General features: G+C 47.8%; 1 long non-coding RNA gene across 7 annotated transcripts in view; it reads right to left on the bottom strand.

The window, feature by feature from the left end:
- Positions 1-4,120: 4,120 nt before the first annotated feature.
- The window catches only part of LOC144828759 (uncharacterized), a 132,686-nt gene continuing 128,401 nt past the window's right edge, over positions 4,121-8,405 (bottom strand). For all 7 annotated transcript variants that reach the window (XR_013610528.1, XR_013610527.1, XR_013610530.1 and 4 more), the window contains one exon: positions 4,121-4,587. This is a non-coding gene — a long non-coding RNA (uncharacterized LOC144828759). The remainder of the gene's footprint in view (positions 4,588-8,405) is intronic.

The following is an 8,405-nucleotide window of genomic DNA, read 5'->3' as shown; positions in this document are numbered from 1 at the left end:
GGTGGAATCTTAATCTTCCTCCCACTGGTGTCCTGTGGTCGTAGGTGTCTAGTTTGTCTTGACCCATCTGTACGTGCTGCCCCCTGGGATCTTTTTTGTGGGTGGGCACACGGATTTTTTTGAAGTCACTTGGAGGTGGGCTGCTGGCCCCCTCTTCTATTTTGTCCCCGTCCATTTCTCCCTCGAAAGGACTGGCCTCTTTGTTGGTACTGCCAGGGCTGTTTCTGATGGCCCTGCTGACCCTGCGAGTCTGCCTGGTGCGTTTGCTGGAAAGCCTGGTGTGATGTACCTGGCTGGTTTCCGCCTCTTCCGCCGGGCCTCCGTGACGGGGTGCCCCTCTTGTTCCCTCTGAACTGCAATGCTCCCATGGATCTTGCTGTTTCGTTATCCTTCTTAAGTTGGCTGAGTTGCTCATCAACTGTTTGTCCGAAAAGCGTACTGCCGTTGAATGGTGTGTTCAGGATGCTGTGTTGCACCTCCGGTTTGAAACCGGATATCCTGAGCCAGGCGTGTCTCCTTTCCGTGACGCCCATCATCATGAGCCTGCTGGCGGTGTCTGCCCCATCCAGGGCCGTCTTAAGGCAAGAATTTGCAGCATTCTTCCCCTCTTCAATTAGCTTTTCGGCTTTCTGCTTGGCATCCTGGGGCAAGTCCTTCACCAACTGCCCCAGTCCCTCCATGATTTGGTACATGTGTCTGTTTACCAGGGCGTTGGAATTAGCCATGCGCCAGTGGGTCGCGGCATTCCGTTCGATCCTTCTGCCCACCAGATCCATCCTTTTGCTCTCTTTATCCGGTGGCGGGCCCGAGGTAGTGGGTACGTTAGCCCTCCTCCTTGCTGTGGCCGTGATAATGGAGTCTGCGGAGACCGTGCCCTGAATGTAGGCCGGGTCCTTTGCGGCATGCTTGTACTTCTTCTCAGTTCTGGGAGTTACTGCCTTGCATGTTGCGGGCTCCCTGAAAGCTTCCTTCCCCTGAGCCAAGACGCTCTCGAGCATCGGGAGGAACTGGCTCCTCGTTTGTGTTGGGAGCAATGTTTCCAGAAGGAAGTCTGCTTTCTGCTTCTCTTCGTCGAGCTTGAGCTTGAAAGCTGCTGCGGCAGATTGTATCACCGCGTTGTAGGCCCCGATGTCGTCCGGCGGCGAGGGCCTCGAGGGGTAGGTGTCGACCACCTCCTCCGGGCTGTCGGTGTCGACATCGATGTAATCTACCTCCTGAAGGTCATAGGGCGCCGACTCTGTGTCTGTCCTGCCCTCATCTTCCTCCCCATAGCTGTAGCTCTCGTGGGGATTCTCGTACTCCTCCTGGTCGTCGAACACCTCGACGTCCTGGTCTTGCTCGGTGACTTCGGCGACCTCTTCTTCTTCCTCCTCGACCGCCTCCAGCACTGGTGGCTTGGTCTTGTGAGGGATCGTGAAGGCCTTCATCCTTGCGTCGAAATCTTTTTTCCGCTGCATGAAGTTCTCCATTTCTGCCTCGAGGCGCCTTCTTTTCTTTTCCATCTCGTCCGCGTGTTCCGCGTCGGATGGTTCCGCCGCTCTCTTCGACGGATGGCTCGTCGCCGTGCCTCTCGGAGTCGAAGTTTTCGACGTCGAACCGGATATCGGGTCTCTGGTCGTCGTCGACAGTTTCGGGTCTTTCTCCCTCGTCGATCGATCCTTTTCGGGGACGATTTTCGACGTCTTCTGCTGATCAGCAGCTCTCGGCGCCGGGGACTCCTTCTCTGAGGATCCGCTGGGCCTGGGAGTAGTCGCGGACGCCGCCTTTTTTGGCGTCGGCGCTTTCGGGGTCTTGCCCTCGATTTTTCGAGACTCAGAGTCTCTCGGGTTCTTGGGGGCCGAAGAGTCTCCTACCTTGTCAGAAGTCTTCGTGTAATCGGTCTCTACGACCGTGTAGCTGTCGTCTTCGGCGGCAGCGTTGTCTTCTTCCTCGGAGGACATCCCCAGCTCGTAGAGCGACGGGGTCGGGGCCTTCCCCTGCAGGGCGGCGTGTGCTACCCTCTGCCTCTCTCTCACACGAAGGGTCTTCGGGGTGAAGGCGGAACAGGCGTTGCAGTCTCCGCTTTCGTGGTCCACCGGTAGGCAAAGGTTGCATACCGGGTGCTGGTCCTTCTGCGCGTACTTGTGGTGGCAGTTACGGCAGAACTTGAACGGCGTGTTGTCCATCCTCGAGCGTCCAGGGCCTCTCTGGTCGCGTGTTCGTCGACGGTCGTCGAAGATCTGGATGGAAAACGCCTTATCTTTGCTTGTCTTTCGTCGGTGAAGTCCCCTGGAGTCTTCAGATGACTTCTCCTCGTCTTTTCTGTATTTTCTTTCTTCTTTCTCCAAAAATGTCTGGAGCCCAAACGGGAACGATCCAGACCCGACCGCGGAAAAAAAGAATCTGAAGATGGCGCCCAAGAGTGGGAGCTTCCGCAGGAAGCATGCCGACGTCACCGGAAATACACCCAAAGGGGGTGTGACGCCGACCCCCACCTGGGCAAAGAGAAAAAAAAAAAAAAAAACAAAGAAAAGACTACGAATCCGGACCCAACCACAAGACCGCGGAATAATGCACAGCATAGTGAATCCAGAAAGATTCACGCTGCAAAACTGTGCTAACCTCCTGTCTCATGCAATTTTTCAATCAGCTAGCAATATGTTCTTATTGTAACAGTCTGCCAATACCTAAGCACTATGGGGCAAATTTAGAAGCATCCTTTGCCAACAATGTCACTTTTTGTAACAGTGATAGCGCAAGACGCTCATATATACGAGAGGAAAATGCACTGTGTAGCTTTTCTTCTCCGCGTAAATATGACACACACCATTTTGCGTTGAAGGGGCGTTCTATAGGGGTTGCTGAGCGTGTTTGCACAGAACACTAATAGAATAAGACATCTCCAATTTATCAGAAATCATAAATCTGGACATGTGTGTGAATGCTACACCATCCTCCAATTGGTGTAGCAAGGCACAACAAGGAGAATTGTTTTCATTTCTCATTTTTTCTCTTTCAATATATGCTGCATTGCACAGCATACATTGAAGGAGAAAAATGCCTTCACTGATTGTTTTTGTGCAGGAAGGTGTGTCTTCCTGCACAAAACAAACTCCACACGACACAGATATCCTTGCACTATGGTGCAAGGGTGCCTGTGTCACCGCATGGCTACAGTTTAAGCAGCAGTGCAGGGGGAAGCATAGACTTGCAACATATTTATGTACATATGTTGCATCCATGTGCTTCAGAAGTGCCACGTGTTTGAAAAAAACAAGGGAACCCAATCGGTAAATAAGGACCCTGGGTACGTACTTTGTATTTGTAACAATGGTCCTTAAAAACAAAAAATTATATAGACCAAAATTAGTACTATATTCACTGGTGTCCACCCGGGCACACACGTTTAATTAAGCAATGCAAATGTTTTCAAGAAAATAAACCACCAACAATAAAGTGGGACAGTCCTGCATCCAGGTACATCAAACAAAGGACATATAGAAACAGAAAAAGGAATTTCAGGCAAAAAAGAAAGGATGCTTTGGATCAATTGGAGTACTTAAAAAGCTATCCATGACAGAATTCTCACATTTAATGCAGTGGTTCAAGGTGTGAATCTTTCAATTGGTCGATGCCGTTTCGATCCCTTTCAGAGCAATAGTGGGATCATCATCAGGACGGTAATGTTACATGCCTGACAGAGGACTGTCTAGGTTCTCAAGGGAGCATTGCAAGGTATTACCATGGGATAGACGGAGGTGTAGCCCCAGTCAACCTCTTGGTCTAGGTGTATGTAATCGTAGCACGCTATGCTCAGTGGAGTTGCACATTAAGGCAAGAGCACGGATGGCGCTCCGCAGTGGTTCATTCAGACGGAGTAAGTCCATGAACCAAAAAAAATCCCCCAAAAAATAAAGGAATCAGTGGCCGGGTGAGTTTAGACGCGTGGCACGATAGCAAGTACCACAGCACACTACAGCTAAAGAGCTTAGTGTCGTGCTGCAGCACTTCCTTATAGTTCTGCACTTATACATTCACCATACACTACTAATGCATTCTGTCAGTCAATTATGCACTACGCATACATTCAACCAAACTTTCACACACTGTCATACAAATATAGCTTTTTTTAAAAGAGCAGTTAGTTCTGAAAAACTTTTATTTTTTTGGTATTTTTTTGAACGATTTTGTAATTTTGTTAAAAAAAGAGAACAGGATAAACAAAACCGTAAACTTCAGGAAAAAAAAATTTAAAAATCCTGCAGAGGTGATTTTTCTGTGCTGCGAGGATTAGATCGACAGACTGCTCTCCATAGCAGAGTAGTTTGTTGCATTTAATACAGTGAATTTTCAGTTGTCCAAATTCTGGACATATGTCCGGATGTACTGGCGATGTTGCTGCAGCTGAAGTACTTGCCACTGCAGGCGGAGGGTTCTCTCGAAGTCTTCTGCATTCCTCCCGAGCCAGGTTGAAGTGGTGCAGAGTCTTGAGGTGCTTTATCATACTTGCTGTACCGCAAGAATACTTCTTGTTCGAATCACCTCTTGAAAGAACCCTTTCGCAGATTCTGCATGTCACTTTAGGGGCGTTTACCTTTTTTAGTCCTTCTGGAATGGAAAAAATGGTTCAGTGAAAAAAAAAATATATATAGATAGGATAGATGTCATGTAATTGTGGCATGCAACAGATAACTTTGGAATGCTTCCAGATATTTGCAAAATGTATAGATTTATTCCTTTGAGAGTGCTTTTAGCAGTTTCGAGAAAGGACTAGGTTGCAGATTTATTGGTAGCCTGCATAACTGAAGTTGCCCGAGGAGGGCGAAGCTCGACAAAGACTTACTTCTTAGGCAACAAGTGCACAATCGCAGTGACTGCAGGCAGCTATGAGCATTTATATCTTTAAATTGTTAAGGGACCATAACCCTATGGGAAACCACTGACCATTCCCTGATAGAGGTGCAGATGCCGAGCTCAAGTGTAAGACATGGCACCCTAGAAAAGTCTATGAAAATCTCAATACTACATTTGCTGGAAGATGGAGTAACTTTACAACCAGTTCATCATGAGATTCTCACTGAAAGTATTAAAGCCAATGACCATTTAAAAAAACAAAATGCACTGTGTATCGAGGAGGGCACAAGGGCTTTCTGACCAACTAAGACCACAAAAGAACAATTGTTACTTACCTGTAAACGGTGGTTCTCCAGTATTGGTGTCTTTCATAGATTCACATGCTTGAATATTCTCCGTCGTCGGAGTGGGAGCCCCACAGTAAATAAAATAGCAATAAAACCAATCATATGTCTATAAAATCATAATTACATACATTCTAAAACCATAAATACTCAGAAGTACCAAGGTTAGCATTAACACAGAACTACATTAGAAGAAAAGGCACTTACATAGCATATCCATGTCATTATGCTAGTCCAAACTACAGCCAATCAGGTGGAAGCACCCTCTAGAACAGGGGTCTTTAAACTGTGGGGTGCGACCCCCCAAGGGGGGCCGTGGAGCGATGCAAAGGGGGTCGCGCATTCCCACTGACACTTCTGCTCAGGCCCAAGGGCTTCAGCCCCCCTCTGCCCCGTCCTGGGTCTCAGCCCGGGCTGCTGCAGTGAGCTGCTGGGGCCTCAGCTGGGCAGTGTCTGGAGTCTTATCTCCAGCACACCCGTAGAGTTTTTCACAAGTCTTTAAAGGCTATTTACATGCCTTTGTAAACTGGTTACAGAGGCTTAGTGTTTTTTCCTGATTCCAGTACCCCCTGGGTCCTACTCTGCCTATTCCTTACATTTGTATTTCACATTTAGTGCTGTAGCGTGAGAATGCATTTCATGAATATAAAGTAGGGTTGCCAAAAGTAAAATGCCTGTGCGTGTTTTTTAAAGAGCCTGCAGAGACCTTCACTAAATAGATTTATAAATAAAAAAGTATGTATTCATGGAGAAGTGTGGCTCAGGGGTTAGAGGCAGCAGACCCGGAAGCTGAGATCGGTCCTGGACCAGGGTTCAATTCCCCGCCTCGGCGGGGTCTTGGGCTAAAAATTCCACGGACTCGATAATTCTCGCCCCGGTGCCTCCTCGACTCACGGGTTCACACTCTGCGACTCTGGGCAATAGCTTGCTTAATCTCCACAACGGCCCCTCGCGGCGGGATGCCTGACTTTCACCTTGTGGATACCCTGCTATCTCACAGGGGAATAACAGGAAGGGTTCCCTAAGCAAGCGCCGGGAAACCCACTGCGGGTAGCTGTGCGCTATATAAGCTCAACTACATTTACATTTACATTCATTATGTGACTTTTCTGTCTTTGTTCTGTTTAATTATCAGTCATGGACCATTCAGGCCGCCCTAGAACACAATTGAAAGTGTTTTCTATTTATATTTGCTGTTCGAAGTATGCACATATAAGGGCTTAAAATACAGCTTTAGGTGTCTGCTTATTTTTGTTCCAACTGGGCCATCAAAATAATCTGCTGGCAACCCTAACCATAGGACTGGAAGTTTGTTGCAGCATCAGCACATTATTTATTTCCTCCACCTTCGATTAATGCCATAATAGCAATAGTTTAACTTAGATCTTAAACCCTACGCCACTGTCAATAACATGCCGAGTTACTTCAAGTGTCTGGGAATGCACCCTGCATTCAGACAACTCACTACTCATTCTCACCCTTCACTTTCACGCTCACCCTGCACTCATAGCGATCACAATGCACTCACACTGATCACCATGCACTCACACCATTCACCTGCTCACCCGGCACTCACAGTGATTACTCGGCACTCACAATGCACTTGCGCTGTTCATCCTCTACCTCACCCTGCAGTCACACCAGCACACTACTCATTCTGCACTCAAGTCACACTTCACTAACCGGTCCCCCTCACTGCTGAATATATCTCACTCAAACAAGCCCAACAGTAATCATACATTCATTCGTCCTATTCTGAACTTGCACCCGAACCCAAATTCGTACGGCCACCTTACTCACTCTGCAGCCACTCCTCTCACACTGTTGCATCGCTCACCGTGCACTCACATGGGCACTCGTGTCAACCACACAGTGCAGAGCGTTAATGTGTCTGCTACAAAGAACGTGTACCATGCAGATCACAGAAATGAGTGTGAGTAAACTATGAGTAGCGCTATAAAAAAATGGAATGTTTGTCAGAAAGGTGCTATAGAGAGATGAGGTGCATTGTTGGTGAGTGATAGTGAGGGAATTCATGGAGAGGTAAACTGGGTTGGGGCACCAAAAAATACTTTTGCACCGTGTGCAACCAGTGTTAGGGCCAGCCCTGGCTGGGAGTGTTAGCCTCGCGCCCCCCCCCCACCCCCCTCCCCCGAAGTTCTGGCCTAGTGGCTTTCCTGCTTCTGCCGATTACTATTATTTACTTGACTCCCTTTTTTGACGTCGACGAGCAAATGGGAATTGTAGACGAGACTGTTTTGAGGCTTACACACACCACAGTCGACGCTGAAGAAGTCGACGCAGCCACCGTAGACACCACCACAGCCGCCGTCGACGACCTACTGGCATAAGTTGTCGTCACTGTTGTAGTCACTCGTCGATGATTTGGCACGTTTTTTAGCAGAAACATGCGTAGAAAGAGCCTTGGATGCCTGAGAGTCAGATCTCGGGGGCGTAGGCGTAGCAGGAAGAGGTGGAGACACAGCAGGAGCCTTCGGGACCTGAGCTTCCTCTTTTTAAGGAAAGGAGAGGGCAAGTCCTGCACACTGCTACACTTGGAAGTGGCTCTAGAAAACTCTGACGCAAGGCTATCTGCATCAGAAAGAGGTGAATCCTTATCCTTCAACCTCTGCAACCACAGAAGGAGACGCCATTCCCAGTCTTTAAGAGTCTTGGTTGAAAAAGTCCTGCAAATTTTACACTTGCCTACCCTCATGTTCTGATAGAGGCAGTAAATACACTTCTTATGAGGGTCCTCTGAGAACCGCAACTTCACACAAGAAGCACAAGGTCGAAAAAGATTTCTTACTTGAAGACATCCCAAAAGCTGTAGAAATCCAAAAGGAGCAGAAAAAACTGAGCAGAGCTCAGGGAGACTCCCTTCACACGACGTGCGGTAGAAAATCTGAGGGCCTGAGCCTCTGAGGAGAAGGTTCTAGAGGGTGATTGCGCCTGATTAGCTGTAGTTTGGACTAGCATAATGACATGGATATGCTATGAAAGTGCCTTTTTCTTCTAATGTAGTTTTATGTGTTAATGCTAACCTTGGTACTTATGAGTATTTATGGTTTTAGAATGTATGCAATTATGTTTTTATATACATATAAGATTGGTTTTATTGCTGTTTTATTTACCGTGGGGCTTCCACATTGACAACGGGGAATATTCAAGCATGTGAATCTATGAAAGACACCCCAATACTGGAGAAATAAGCTTGTAACGGTCACA

Source organism: Lissotriton helveticus, chromosome 4_1, assembly GCF_964261635.1.
Source record: "Lissotriton helveticus chromosome 4_1, aLisHel1.1, whole genome shotgun sequence".
In the NCBI taxonomy this organism is placed as follows: Eukaryota; Metazoa; Chordata; class Amphibia; order Caudata; family Salamandridae; genus Lissotriton; species Lissotriton helveticus.
This window is presented reverse-complemented; position numbering and strand designations above follow the sequence as displayed.